Source organism: Triticum aestivum, chromosome 3A (genome assembly GCF_018294505.1).
Source record: "Triticum aestivum cultivar Chinese Spring chromosome 3A, IWGSC CS RefSeq v2.1, whole genome shotgun sequence".
Lineage (NCBI taxonomy): Eukaryota > Viridiplantae > Streptophyta > Magnoliopsida > Poales > Poaceae > Triticum > Triticum aestivum.
Window position 1 is genome coordinate 249,348,569 of NC_057800.1, and position 16,004 is coordinate 249,364,572.

The following is a 16,004-nucleotide window of genomic DNA, read 5'->3' on the forward strand; positions in this document are numbered from 1 at the left end:
CCGCATCGGCGGCACTCGCTGCCAAATCCAGATAGGGGTCTGCTGTACTCCACATCCGGTCTAACGGAGCATGTTTAGGATCACAGAACTTCCTCCGCAGCATAAAGGGCTTTCCACCCGCGATCCCTCCGGCCTGACGCAGCTCCTCCTTCATAGCTCTCATTGCAGAGCGAGCATCCTTGGCATCGGAAACGGCCTTCTCCAGGTCCGTCTGTTCCGCCCGATCTTCTTTTTCAAGAAGCTTGCAACGGTCAGCAGCGTTCTTCAGCTTCACGGCCATCTCGGCCATTTCCTTCTTGCTTTGGCAGTGAGCAGCCTTTTCGGCTTTCAGCTCTTCAATTGTCTTTCGGCAGCCGCATCACTTTTCCTGGCTTTCTCCTTGGCTCGGGAAAGTTCCGCCCGAAGATTCTCCATGGCAGCAGCACCATCTGCATCAAGCGCACACATTGTAAGATACTAGCATAAAGCTCCTCTTACCAGGTGCCGCCGGAGGAATTACATACCTTGGGCCTCGTCAAGCCGCTTGTTGACAAGCGTGATGTCGGCACCTGCCACGTCAAGTTGCCGATTTAGCTCGGCAAATTCATTAGTCCGGCCTGACACCGGACACTTCGCCACCTACGTATGAAGGCGACATATTAGACCTGAGATTATGATCCTCTGCGCGTCGTCACTTTTGACAACACACAGAGTCTTAGGGGCTACTATCTACACAGGGCGCATCTTATTTATGCGCAACTGTCCAAAAAGGGTACATTATTTCGCGTACCTCAAAACCTGTCAGCAAAACTCCTGACGGCCTCGTGCAATCCGCTCTCCGTGGATGAAATCCTCTCAATCACCGTACCCATCAATGCACGGTGCTCCTCTGAGATAGATGCTCGCCCTAGCAGATCCTTCAGCCCCTCCGACCGCGCACCAGACGGCGCCGGACTCGTCCGATAGCCCCTTTCAAAGGCCAGACGCGGAGGGCTTTGGGGGGTCATATGACTACCTTCCGGCCCTGCCGGATTCAGAGAAACCCTCTGCGGCGATACCTCAGGGTAGCCCGCCTCGCAAGGCGGTACGGTAGGGGGAGGCGTTCCGCTCTCCATCATCTCTAGAAGAAGATCCCTCGAAGACGAGCTCTGCTGAGAAGGGCTAAGGTCCGAGCTACAAGGTAAATTTTCGATTACTTTTCTCAGATATAAAGCAAGGATTCCTCTCGTTTCTTAAAAAGAAAACTCCTCTCTACTTATAGCTCGGTGCAGGGCTGATCCCCTTGAGGGCATAATTCGGCCGAAGTATCCCCCTAGCACAGGACCCTCTGGCGAAGATTTCTCCCCCCGCTTTGAGGCCATGGTCTCCGGGTCTTCAGAGGCGGTCCTCTTCTTCCCCTGAGGAGAGGAATTTTCGATTCCTCCCTTCCGGACAACCTCCTTCGAGGAGGCTGTAGCTTCCTTGTCCCCCCCTCGCTTTCCTTTGAAGGCACAACCTCCAACATCCTGACTAGCACGGGACCCGGCATGGTCTCGGGGAGGGGGGCCGGACACCTGATTAGCTTTGCTTTCGCTATCCACTCCTGTTTAAAGGACAACTCTTTTAGGGGCAATTTTATGATAAATATACAGATAGCGAGTCCGGGCACAAGGCTACTTACTTGAGTATCCGGACGATTGTAGCTCAGACCTGCGTCCTCCGTAGAATCTGGACACACTACTTGTGGTCCGAAGAAAAATTTGTACATCTCCACGGGCGTCATGCCAAGAAAATGTTGGAGAACTCGTGGCCCCTCCGGGTTGAACTCCCACAGGGGGAGGGGGAGACATTTGCAGGGCAGAACTCGGTGAATTAACATAACCTGCGTCACCAGGACCAGACTGATGTCTCTTTCTAGGAGATCTCGGGTGCAGCCCTGTAACAGGCGCACGTCCTTTGCCGGCCCCTAGTCCAGCCCCTTATTGACCCATGACGCCAGTCGTGGCGGGGGACCCGAGTGGAAAGCAGGCAGCGCCACCCACTTGGCGCTCCTGGGAGCTGTGATATAAAACCGCTATCGTTGCCATAAGCTGGACTCCCCTTGAAAAGAGCCCTCTGGCCATGGAGCACTAGCATTCTTGCTTATAAAAGCACCTCCGCACTCCACGTGCCGTCCCTCGATCATCTTTGGCTCTACTTTGAAGGTCTTGAGCCATAGTCCGAAGTGAGGAGTACTACGGAGGAAGGCCTCACACACGACGATGAATGAGGAAATATGGAGGATAGACTCCAGAGCTAAGTCGTGAAATTCCAGCCCATAATAAAACATGAGCCCCCTCATGAAGGGATCCGTCGGGAAGCCTAGCCCCCGAAGGAAGTGAGACATGAACACCACACTCTCACCAGGCTTGGGAGTGGGAATGACCTGCCCTTGAGCAGGCAGCCTATGCGAGATTTCACCGGTCAAGAACCTGGCCTCTCTCAACTTTAGCACGTCCTCCTCCGTGACGAAGGAGGGCATCCATCGGCCTCGAAGGTTGGAACCGGACATTGTCGAAGGTCCGAAGCGCCTGAAATCTGGAGCCTTGGGTGTTGGAACTCGAGGTGAAGGGCGAACTCGTTTGAGATTGAAAGAAAGAAGTAAGGCCTTGGTCTCTTTATAAGAGGTTGAATACCAAGGGCCCTCCCCGTGACCATTTGGGACTCGCCTTTGATCGAGAAAACATACCAACAAGAACGGTTGGGTTTCCCACGCCCATATTGATGAGAATCCCAGAATAAGGGGACACAATCTCTGCTTTGACAAGATGTGCCAAGGAAACTGCCTCGCTAAACGCGCTGAGGTGGGACAGTAAAACGAATAAAGACTTGGCCGTGGTGTGATGTCACGCTACGGAATACATCAGCAGAATAGATTTGTGTAAATATTATTCTCTCTATGGCAATATGTGGAAACTTATTGTGCAGAGACGGACACTACCTTTGTGTTCGAAATCTTCTATGAAGTACTTGGAGGAGGAACCCGCCTTGCAATGCCGAAGACAATCTGCGCGCCGGACTCATTGTCATTGAAGCCTGGTTCAGGGGCTACTGAGGGAGTCCTGGATTAGGGGGTGTCCAGATAGCCGGACTGTACCTTTGACCGGACTCCTGGACTATGAAGATATAAGATTGAAGACTTCGTCCCGTGTCCGGAAGGGACTTTCCTTGGCATGAAAGGCAAGCTTGGCGATATGAATATGTAGATCTCCTACCATTGTAACCGACTCTGTGTAACCCTAGCTCTCTCCGGTGTCTATATAAACCGGAGGGTTTTAGTCCATAGGACGAACAACAATCATACCATAGGCTAGCTTCTAGGGTTTAGCCTCTCTGATCTCGTGGTAGATCTACTCTTGTACTACCCATATCATCAATATTAATCAAGCAGGACGTAGGGTTTTACCTCCATCAAGAGGGCCCGAACCTGGGTAAAACATTGTGCCCCCTGCCTCCTGTTACCATCTGCCTAGACGCACAGTTCGGGACCCCCTACCCGAGATCCGCTGGTTTTGACACCGACAGGTTCCCTCTGCTCAGGAGGCACCCTAGCTCCAGGAGGGCGCATGCCTCATCAGCGCGCCTACCCTCATTGAGGACCCGGTATACTTGTTCAGCACGGTGTTGCGAGATGCAAGAGCACGGTACCCCATGCCTTAGAAGCTCCTACTCGCGCTCCTGGTGGCCTCACGAAAGCTGCGGCACTACTTCCAGGGCCACCCCGTCAAGGTCGTCTCAGCTTACCCATTATAGAGTGCTCAGGAGCCCCAACTCTGCCGGAAGAGTCGCTGAATGGAACATTGAGTTGCAAGCATTCCAGTTGGAGTTCAGTACTACCAGGGTCATCAAGGGAGCCGCGCTTGTTGATTTCGTAGCAGAATTGACAGACGCCCCGATGCTTGAAGAAGGCGAAGACCGGTCCCTCTCGCCAGGAAGCGAGGCGCCTGACGGCTGGGTCATGTATTTCGATGGTGCCTTCGCGTGCCAGGGCGCGGGGGCTGGAGCAGTGCTCATCTCACACACTCAGGACAAGCTCTACTACGCCGTGCAGCTCTGCTTCCACCAGGGCGAGAAGGTCTCCAACTACATTGCAGAATACGAGGGCCTCATAGCCGGCCTGAAGGTTGCGGCGGCGCTGGGGGTGAAGCGGCTCACTATCAGGGGCGACTCATAGCTCCTCATCAACTTCTCCAACAAGGTATACGAGCCAAAGGACGAGCACATTGAAGCATACCTCGCGGAGGTGCGCAAGATGGTGAAGTAATTTCTGGGCCTGGAGTTGAAGCACGTGCCCCGTGGCACCAACAAGGAAGCTGACGACATCGCTAGAAGAGCATCCAAGCGGCAGCCCCAAGAGCCTGGCGTCTTCGAGGAGCGGCTCTTCAAGCCATCAGCAGCACCACCGCTTTCAAGGACATCTCGGCTTCAGGAGGAACTCCCGCAGCCGCCTGCCACAGGAGCCCCGGCCTGTGACCCGACCTCGGAAACGCGCCTACTCCTGGCACTTGAGCCCCAGGAGGGATGCTGGACCAAGGAATTCAAGGAATACCTGATGCAAGGGACGTTGCCAGAGAAGGAGGAGGACGCGGAACGCGTGGCCCGTCAGGCCAGAACATACTGCATCCGGTACGGTGAGTTATACCGGAAGCTACCAAATGATGTTTCATTGTGTTGTATCTCTAGGGAATAGGGGAAATAGCTAATAGCTGACATACACGGCGGGGACTGCAGGCACCACTCGTCATCGCGAACCCTCATCGACAAGGCACTCCGAAGTGGATTTTACTGGCCTTCGGCGCTCAACGACGCGGCTGAGCTGGTGAAGTCCTGCGAGGCCTGCCAATTCCACGCCAAGCAGATCCATCAGCCAGCTCAGGGCCATCAGACCATCCCATTCTCGTGGCCGTTCACAGCCTGGGGGCTATCGACACCTCTACATCGCCATCGACAAGTTCACTAAGTGGCCGGCAGTTGAAGCCGTCCGCGCCATCCCAGCTGGCTCTGCGGTCAAGTTCATCAAGGGCCTTGTGAGCCGTTTTGGGGTCCCCAACCACATCATCACCGATAACGGCTCGCGGTTCACTAGTAATCTCTTCAAGTCATATTGTGCTAACCTTAGAACGCAGATCTGCTACGCCTCAGTAGCACACCCCAGGAGAAATGGCCAAGACGAACGCACCAACACGAAGGTCCTGAGGGGCCTCAAGACCAGGACCTTCAAGAAGAAGCTCGAAGCCTGCGGCAGGGGCTGGCATGATGAGCTCCAGTCCATGTTGTGGTTAATCTGCACCACCACCACCAAGCCAACGGGCGAAACCCCATTCTTCCTCGTCTACGGAGCAGAAGCAGTCCTCCCTCACGAGGTTGAGCATCGCTCTGCACGGGTCCTGGCATTTGATGAGACATAGTAGGATGCGACGCGGGGGATGGACCTCGTGCTGGGGGGGGGGGACGTCTCCACGAAGCTGCACTACGGGCGGCAAGATACCAGCAAGCGCTGCGATGATACCACTGTCGCAGCGTCCGCTCCAGGACTCTTGAGGTGGGTGACCTCGTCCTGAGGCGGGTGCTCTCTAGGGAGGGGTTGCATAAGCTATCACCCATGTGGGAGGGCCCGTTCAAGGTTGTCCACGTCTCCAGGCCTGGCGCCGCGTGCCTGGAGATGCAGGACGGGGTACCCGTCCAGAACGCCTGGAACATCCAACACCTCCGGAAGTTCTACCCATGAAGAAAGGCCCAATGCCTGTGAAGAAGACCTGGTGCCTATGAAGAAAGGCCCAGTGCCTGTGAACAAGGCCTGGTGCCTATGAAGAAAGGCCCAACGCCTATGAAGCAAGGCCCCATGCCTATGAAGAATCACCGCCCGTGACACTCTCACATAATAATGAGTGGGGATGTACATGCCCCGAAGCCTCAGGAGAGCCGCCCTTGGGACTCGGGGGCTCCCTCCCACGCTGGTGAGAAGACGTCGAAGACTAGACTAGGTGCCAGACGCGGCTTTTCATTTGCTTTATGAAGTTGGCTCGCCCCTCTTTTAATTGAAATTTGCTTTCTGGTGTCTCTTGCTGATCCCGTTTTATCGCTTTCTGCCTTTGTTTCTGCCTTCGCCTCTTTGGTCGACCTGTACTTTCCCTCGCGTCCCTTGCGAGGGGTCTGAACAGGTACCTTCGGGAGCTTCCTCCTTCCGTCTTTTCATGAGGCACCCTCGTTTGAGTCCACAAGCTGGCGCACCTCTCCTAGTCCATGCCCCAGAGGTATTGGGACGCGAAGCGCCGGGTCAAGGCCAGCAGCGCTTATGACCAAGCCCGGGTGAACGATAAAACCTCTTGACGAATTTTTTTGTAGGTCTTAAGCGCATATCAGGTCAAGGAGGCCTCGACAGGTACCAGGAAGCAAGCGCCTCGTGAGGAGGAAGCTACTCAAAACAAGTCGAGCTAAGTTATCCCTACATAAAATGACGATGTCACGACACAACACGGGAATGACAAACACAACATAACAATTAAGATCATAGTTCGATACACGCCCCTCCAGGGCCCATTCTGGTTTCTTTCTGATAGAGGGAGGAAAAGAGGAACAAAATAGAAGCGGCGCCTACGGCGGTCCACGGGGGCAGGCCCCGGCGCCTTCCTGAGCTCAGCCAGACCCCTCCTCGCGCTTCACGGAGGCGCGACAATGAGACGACCCACCACCATCTTCAAAGCAAGCACGACGGCATGGCGGCTGGTCGTAGCCGCCACTGCTGGAGCTGCCACTGGGGGGAAGAGCTGCCATAGCCGGACGAGACGCGATCAGCACCAAGGGCGGGTTCGCCCTCATCCTCGCCGCGACCGTCCCCAAGGCCGAGCACCTCCTCGTCGTCATTCACCTCGGGGCAGCACCTGGCGCAGTGACCATCTTCCCCAAACACCCTCACATAGAGGGTCACGTCGCCATTGTACTTGAAGTGGAGGGTGCACCGCCTGCCCAGGCTGCATGCGCGGGCGAATGTCTGCCAACAGCAGGCCAGAGCAATATTGCCCGCGGCGGAGACCTCGACCGCGACCCAGGAAGCCCTGCTGCAGCAGCCGTCTGCCTGTAGCCAAAGCCTGCCTGGACCTGAGGCCGTCAGCTCGTCGGCAAAGAAGCGTGGGAGCTGAAGCCAGTTGCTGGTCGGTTTCGCCGACCAGATGACAAACTCCGGCATCATCTCCGCCGAGTGGAAGCGTGGCCGGGGAGGCCGCGCGACCACGACACGTCTCCCCTCATCAACGGGACCGCCACGACCCGAGCGACCCCTGCCCCGCGAAGCGGCACCACCACGGATGTGCGGGGCCGCGGCGGGGGTTGCGGTGTGCTTGCGTGGACAGCCGCGTCCACGCTTGAGCACTGGAGAGCCGGGCCCCTCGCGAGGAGCCTTCCCCTTCTCCGCAGTAGTGAAGCTCCTCGACGGCGCTATTGGTAGCAAGAGAGGAGCAAGGAAGGAGAAGAAGCGTAAGAGGCAGCATGGGGAAGCAGAGACGCCCACGACCAATCAACCGCCATGTATCGACCAAGGTTGCAGGCTATTGGAGCCCGCGGCGCTCTGCACTTGACCTTTGGCTTCTCCTCGAAGCCAAGCCCGAGCGTGCCTTGGGCCCGGGGGCTACTGTTAGTGTTCTGGGAATGGGGGTCCCTAGACTTGCCTGCCTGCGGCCCACGGCGTGGCTTGGCTAGCAGGCCTATACGACCCATCCTCATCAACAAGGCATTCAAGACCCTCGCGAGGGGCCAAGCCTCGCGAGGCGGACGACACAAGACCTCCTCAGGAGCGGCCTCACTAGGCTAGCTCGCGAGGGGTGGAGAGATCAAGGCAAGGCAAACCTCGCGAGGTTCTCGTAACGTGAGCCATGACGATCGAGACCAGGCGGGTGCCAGCGCGCGTAGCGTCCTTGTTTCCTCTTTGGTGCTAAGGGGGCAAGCACATGCACGTAGTACCAAGGCATCAAGCAAAGGGTTCCATATTGGTGCAACAAGACCAAGACCAGCAGGATGACAAGACAGAGGTCACCATGGAACCCAAGGCGGCGTCACCACCAGAGCCTTTTGCAGGCGCAGACCACTTTTGTCAGGATAAGCTGTACTAGTTGTCCCCTTTCAAATCGGCCGTTGTTGGCTCCCTTCCCGCTCAATATTTGGGGAGAGGACCAAGTCCTCTATAAATAGGACTAGCTACCACCATAGCAAGGGGGACGGAACCGTAGCTGAGGATAGATCAAGAAATACCAGGACACACACAAGTTCGCCATGCACAAGAACACCTCAACCTCAGGAGGCTGTTCTTCCACCCTGTACTATTCATCCTCAGCCCAAGAGGCACTCCACCACCACCACACTTGAGTAGGGTATTACACCACAATGGTGGCCCGAACCAGTATAAATTTTGTGTCCTTTGTGTTGCGAGTTCGTCAAGTTAGTTCGTAATATCTTAGCTGAGCTAGGACGTGGATCGGTAGGGGGGAAATCTTTGCGTGCACCCCAGTATTCGAACCTTAAGGGTTTTGCCGGAACCCGTGATCCGACAGTCACGGGATAAATCACGTTGCAAGTAATCATGTGAACTTCATTTGTGTTCGATATTTTGATAGTATGTATGTTGTTATTCCCTTAGTGGTGTCATGTGAACGTCGACTACATGACACTTCACCATATTTGGGCCTAAGGGAATGCATTGTGGAGTAGCAATTAGATGGTGGGTTGCGAAAGTGACAGAAGCTTAAACGCCAGTTTATGCGCTATTTCATAAGTGACCGATTGGATCCAAAAGTTTAATGCTATGGTTAGAATCTTAATACTTTTTTCGTAGTTGCGGATGCTTGCGTGGGTATTTCTCCTTATAAAATGGTTTATGGAAAAGCTTGTCATTTACCCCTTGAGTTAGAACATAAAGCATATTGGGCAGTTAAAGAACTAAACTATGATTTCAAACTTGCTGGTGAAAAGAGGTTATTTGATATAAGCTCCCTAGAGAATGGAGAACCCAAGCTTATGAAAATGCAAAGTTATTCAAAGGAAAAGTTAAAATATGGCATGACAAAAGAATTCAACAGGGTGAGTTTAAAGTTGGAGAGTATGTTCTTTTGGACAACTCTCATTTTAGAATCTTTGCAGGGAAGCTCCTCTCGAAATGGGAAGGCCCATATGTCATAGAGGAGGTTTACCGGTCTGGTGCCATCAAAATAAATAACTCTGAAGGTACTAACCCGAAGGTTGTCAATGGGCAAGGAATAAAGCATTATATCTCTGGTATGCCTATTAATGTTGAAAGTAATATTATCCAAACCATGACACCGGAAGAACACATAAAAGAGTCCTTCCAGAACACTCCAGAATCGTGAAAATAAGGAGGTACGTGATATAGTAAGTAAACGGACTTCGAAAAATCCGCAAAATTATTTTTTATCAGTTTTGGAATATTTCCAAATATTGGAAATAAAGAAACTTCCAGGAAGCGTCCCCTAGTGGGCACAAGACAATAGGCCTGGCATGCCCTGGTGGGTTGTGCCCACCTCGGACACCTTCCATACTCCATTTTTCTTCCATGTACTTGTCCTCCAAGATAAAAAATCTATATATACTTCCCGTACCTGTCGATCACCGTATCACGAAGAAATCCTCTGTTCGCTTTTTCCTTGTTGTTCTTTGTCAGATCCCATCTACCATGGCCTCTTCAAGCTCCTCCAAGGACAAGTTCTTCAAGAACGTCATCAACCCATATCTGCGGGAGGTGGTGCAGCACCCTCAGCTCATCCATACGCATGAGGGGGTGCTTCACCTCCGTGATGTGCCATGTCCCAAGGGGACGGGAACCATGGAGGACATGCTTGAAGCTGTGGAGAAAGACGTCTTCCGGTGCAAGGGGATGGTGGAGCGTGGGCTCAATGCCAATCACCTCATGATCACGGATGTTTCCCGTGATCTCAAGGTGGATGGCAAGTCCATTAAGGACATCATCTTCGCCTTCAACGAGCAAATCAACTTCCTCCAAAGCCATATCTATGATCTTCAAAACCAAGTCTTTGAATATGAGGCGAGGTTTAAAGGTGTGAGTTTGGCTGCTAGTTGCAGGACTGGTGAGACCCACTCTTCTTCTCACGATGGTGGACCACTGCCATGGAAATCTGAGGACAAGGCTTCTTCTTATTCACCACCACCATCTTCTTTACCACCAAAAGAGAATTGAGTATCGGGTATGGGCACTCCCCTTGTCTTCCGCCAAGCTTGGGGGAGGTGCCCCATTATTTTAGTTCGATCCTTTTGCTTTAGATGAATAAAAGTTTAGTTCAATCCTTTCTTCTTTGAGAGTTTGCTTAGTGATCTATCCTTGTAATCGTTTGCAAGTTATATAATAAAGTTAGTTTGAGTTTTTGCTTTCTTTACTTTCATGTTGCAAATAAAGAAAATAAATAAGAAGGAAAAAAAGAGAAAGGAAATAAATGCAGAAAGGAAATAAATAATGAAAAGATTATATACTAATCCTATGGTAGGTGATAGCACCACATAAGGAAAAGTATAAGTAGAAAATTTCATTAGAGATTGACAAACATAGCATTAGTCAATGATGCAACTCATGAAAGAATTAATAAGGGAAGAGAACATTCACATATAGATATACTATCCTAAAACTTTTGTGATTGTGAACCCTCATCAAAATATTATATGCCAAAATTGTTGACGTTGGACAAGGAAGACAACTTAATGGTTTATGTTTGTTTATATTCACACAGAAGTCATATTGTCATAGATCCTTTAACATGGGATGCTTTCCCCCTATCTTTGCTAGCCAAAAATTATGTACTAAGTACATATACTACTTGTGCATCCAAAAACCCTTAAATCCAAATCTTTTTCAAGTGTCCACCATACCTACCTAGGGATTGAGCAATATCCCTCAAGTAAGTTGTCATCGGTGCAAAAAGGCAATAAAAATTGCTTCTAAAAGTGTGAGATCATTTAGGGTAAGAGAAAATTGAGCGTTGTACGAACTTGGATGACAAAGAATAAAAGTGACAGGCTACATAATAAAGGTTGTCATCTTAAGGGGCAATACAACGTGATGTTCTCTTACACTAAGGAATTGAGCATACAAACAAATAAGCGCATGGCAACCTCTGGTTCCCTCTACGAAGGGCCTATCTTTTACTTTTATGCAAAGAGTCAAAGTTTTTCTCTCTATTCCTTTTATTTTTGTCCTTTGGCAAGCATCATGTGGCGAGGAAAGATCTAGGCACATATGTCCAGTTAAATATAGATAGCATGAGTTATTATTGTTGACATCATCCTTGAGGTGAGTACGTTGGGAGGCAAAATCTTAAGCCCCTATCTTTCTATGTGTCCGGTTGAAATGTTTTGTTCATGGCTACAAGATGAGTGTTAGCAATCATAGAAGACTATATGATGGTTGAGTGTGTGGACTTGCCTAAAGGCTCCGACATGTGACCCTTCCTGAAAAGATGATGAATTGTAGTTGCAAAGTTGACTGAGAACATAGTTTGTTGGTTTCTAATAGAGTTTTTGCTTTATACTTTGATTGTGCAATGAACTATTACTTATTCATGAGAAGTCTATGATAAAAGTTCTTTGATAAAAGTCCTATGTTTAATTTTGTTGCTGTTATAATAATCAACATGATGCTTCTATGGCCGTATCTTTTTATCGACACCTCTCTCTCAAAGCATGTGGACATGTTTTTCGATTTCGGTTTTCGCTTGAGGACAAGCGAGGTCTACGCTTAGGGAGTTGATATGTCTGTTTTGCATCATGTTTTCCTACTATTATTTATAATGTTTTTATCCACAATAATCTTTCTTGGAGTAATTCTAATGCCTTTTCTCTCATAATTTGCAAGGAACACACCAAGAGGGAGAATTCCGGCAGCTGGAAATCTGGACCTAGAAAAGCTACGTCAGGCCACCTATTTTGCACAACATGAGCTAAAACTTTACAGAGATTTTTTATGGATTATTTGAGAAATACTCGAGCCAATAAACACCAGAGGGGGGCCACTAGGTGGGCACAACCCACCTGGGCGCGCCAGGCCCCCCAGGCGTGCCATGATGGGTTGTGGCCTCCTCGTGCCACCTCCGGTGCCCATCTTTTGGTATATAAGTGGTTTTGAGCTAGAAAAAAAATAAGAGGAGGACTTTCGGGATGAAGCGCCGCTGCCTCGAGGCGGAACTTGGGCAGGAGCACTTTTGCCCTCCGGTAGAGCGATTCCGCTGGGGGAACTTCCCTCCCGGAGGGGGAAATCGTCGTCATCATAATCACCAACAACTCTCCCATCTTGGGGAGGGCAATATTTATCAAAATGTTCAACAACACCATCTCCTCTCAAACCCTAGTTTATCTCTTGTGTTCAATCTTGTTACCGGAACTATAGATTGGTACTTGTGGGTGACTAGTAGTGTTGATTACATCTTCTAGTTGATTACTATATGGTTTATTTGGTGGAAGATTATATGTTCAGATCCATTATGCTATTTAATAATCCTCAGATCATGAACATGTTTATCATTTGTGAGCAGTCATTTTTTCTCTTGAGGTCACGAGAGAAATCACGTTGCAAGTAATCATGTGAACTTGATATGTGTTCGATATTTTGATAGTATGTATGTTGTTATTCCCTAGTGGTGTCATGTGAACGTCGACTACAAGACACTTCACCATATTTGGGCCTAAGGGAATGCATTGTGTAGAAGCAATTAGATGGTGGGTTGCAAGAGTGATAGAAGCTTAAACCCCAGTTTATGCGCTATTTCATAAGGGACTGATTGGATCCAAAAGTTTAATGCTATGGTTAGAATTTATTCTTAAGACTTTTCTCATAGTTGCCGATGCTTGTGGGAGGGTTAATCATAAGTAGGAGGTTTGTTCAAGTAAGAACAACACCTAAGCACTGGTCCACCCACATATCAAATTATCAAAGTAGTGAACACAAATCAAACCAACATGATGAAAGTGACTAGATGAAATTCCCGTGTACCCTCAAGAACGCTTTGCTTATCATAAGAGATCGTTTTGTCCTGTCCTTTGCCTCAAAAGGATTGGGCCACCTTGCTGCACTTTTTTTACTATTATCGTTACTTGCTTGTTACAAACTATCTTGGTATCAAACTACTCGCTACTTACAATTTCAGCAATTGCAGACAATACCTTACCGCAAACTACTTGTCATTTCCTTCTGCTCCTCATTGGGTTCGACACTCTTACTTATCAAAAGAGCTACAATTGATCCCCTATGCTTGTGGGTCATCAACCCCCTTTCCTTGTTAGGATTAATGAACATGTTAAAGCTACAGCTATGGTTAATAAGAGTAATGCTAAATCACCTAAACCCTCTGAACAAATTAGAGTGGAACCTAATGTTGCAATGATCAAGGACCTTTTGGTTCATAATATTGATGGACATGTCATATATTTCTGTGATGAAGCAATTAGGATAGCTAAGCCAGATAATTTAGATAAAAATAAACCTGTTGCTGGCATGCCTATTGTTTTTGTTAAAATTGGAGATCATTGTTATCATGGTTTATTTGATATGGCCATATGGGTGCTAGCGTAAGTGCTATTCCGTTTACTTTCTACTAGGAAGTTATGAATGATAATGCACCTGTTGAGAAGGAAGATATTGATGTTACTATTATGCTTGCAAATAGAGATACTATTTCACCACTTGGGATTGTTTGAGATGTTGAAGTCTTGTGTGGTAAGGTTAAATACCCTACTAATTTTCTAGTTCTTGGATCACAACAAGATGAATTTTGTCCCATTATATTTGGTGGAACCTTCTTGAATACACTTAATGCTAAGAGTGATTGTACTAGGGAAACGGTCAATGTTAATTTTGGTAATGTATCACATGAGTTTTATTTCTTTAAGTTTCATAGACAATCTCATGATAAAGAATTGCCTAATAAAGATGAAATTATTGGTCCTTCTTCTGTTGTTGTTCCTCCTACCGATCCTTTAGAACAATATCTACTAGACCATGAAAATGATATGCATATGAATGAAAGAAATGAAATAGATGAAATATTGTTTAGGAATGCACCTATCCTTAAACACAATTTACGTGTGTAAACTTTGGGAGACCCTCTCCCACCTAAGAGTGATCCTATGTTTGAATTAAAGAAATTGCTTGATACACTCAAATATGCTTATCTTAATGAAAAGAAAATATATCATGCTATTACCAATGCTAACCTTTCAGAGCATGAAGAAAAGAATTACTTAAAACTTTGAAGAAGCATCATGCTGCTATTGGATATACTCTTGATGATCTTAAGGGCATTAGTCCCACTTTATGCCAGCACAAGATTAATATGGAGCCTGATGCTAAACCAGTTGTTGATCACCAATGCCGTCTGGATCCCAAAATGAAGAATGTGGTAAGAACTGAAATATTAAAGCTTCTGGAGGTAGGTATAATTTATCCTATAGCTCATAGTAGATGGGTAAGTCTAGTTCATTGTGTTCCTAAGAAAGGAGGCTTTACTGTTGTTCCTAATGCTAAAAATGAACTTATACCACAAAGAATTGTAACTGGTTGTATGATGGTAATTGATTTTAGGAAATTAAATAAAGCTACTAGAAAAGATCATTACCCCTTGCCTTTTATTGATCAAATGTTAGAAAGGTTATCTAAGCATACATAATTTTGTTTCCTTGATGGATATTGGAGTTGTTTCCAAATACCCGTGTCGAAAGAAGATCAAGAGAAAACTACTTGTACTTTTGGAACTTATGCTTATCAACACATGCTTTTTGGTTTATGCAATGTTGAGGAAACCGTTAACTGACAGTTGCTCCCTCGAATTGGGAGTACGGATTAATCGGCGAATTAGCCTATTAACTAGACTAATCGGTTGACTATTAATCGGTGGAATTTTAAACTCAATTGAAGCAAATTGTGTATGGATGAATAATCCATGTTTAAAATATGAAGAAAATAGCACCATTTTCTTTTCTCAATAGATCACAAACATGTATACAACAAGAGTCATCAAGAAATAACCATGTAGGCATAAAAAATCATCAAAAAACATGTATACAACAACCTTTTTTTGCTGATTTTTGGCTGGGCCGCAACTCCGAGAGATGGTGTCCACGTAGGGGCGACAGACAAACGGAAGTTGACAGTAGTCACGCATGGCGTATGAACAGTTTGGTTGCCGGAGTTGGTAGACCACGAAGGAGGAGGGGAAGTAGTGGCCTACGGAGGGAGAAGAGGAAGTGACGACACGTAGGGGAGGAGGGGAAGCGGCTTTGCACCAATGAGGACCTGGCCAACCACCATCTAGGTCGGGAGGGGAAGAGAGGAGTGTGTGTGGGGGGGGGCGCAGGGATAAACCCTAGCTATTTAGGAGATGGAGGGGCTGGGAGGGGTCATGGGCCATATAATCGGGCATTGTTTGCCCATGAGTTAACTAGCATGGAGCGATTAATTGGCCTAACATCTGACTAATCAGTATGGAAAGTTAACACTATGAATAGGTGTTATTCGAGTCGTCCACCCGATGAGTAGTGATTAATTGGCCAATTAACTGATTAATCAGATGAATTCTTGAAAAGTGGGTTTATGTAATGCACCTGCTACCTTGCAAAGATGAATGATTGCTATATTATCTGATTTTTGTGAAAAGAGTTTTGAGGTATTCATGGATGATTTTTCCATTTATGGAACCTCTTTTGATGATTGCTTAGGAAACCTTCATCAAGTTTTGCAGAGATGTGAAGAGACTAATCTTGTGTTGAACTAGGAGAAGTGCCACTTTATCATGAATGAAGGTATAGTTCTTGGGCATAAAATTTCTGAAAGAGGTATTGTGGTAGATAAAGATAAGTTTATGCAATGGAGAAAATGCCATGTCCTAATGATATCGAAGGTATAAGAAGTTTCCTTGGTCATGCTAGTTTCTATGGGAGGTTCATTAAAGACTAATCTAAAAATTCTAGGCCTCTTACCAATCTTTTGCAAAAAATATGTTCCA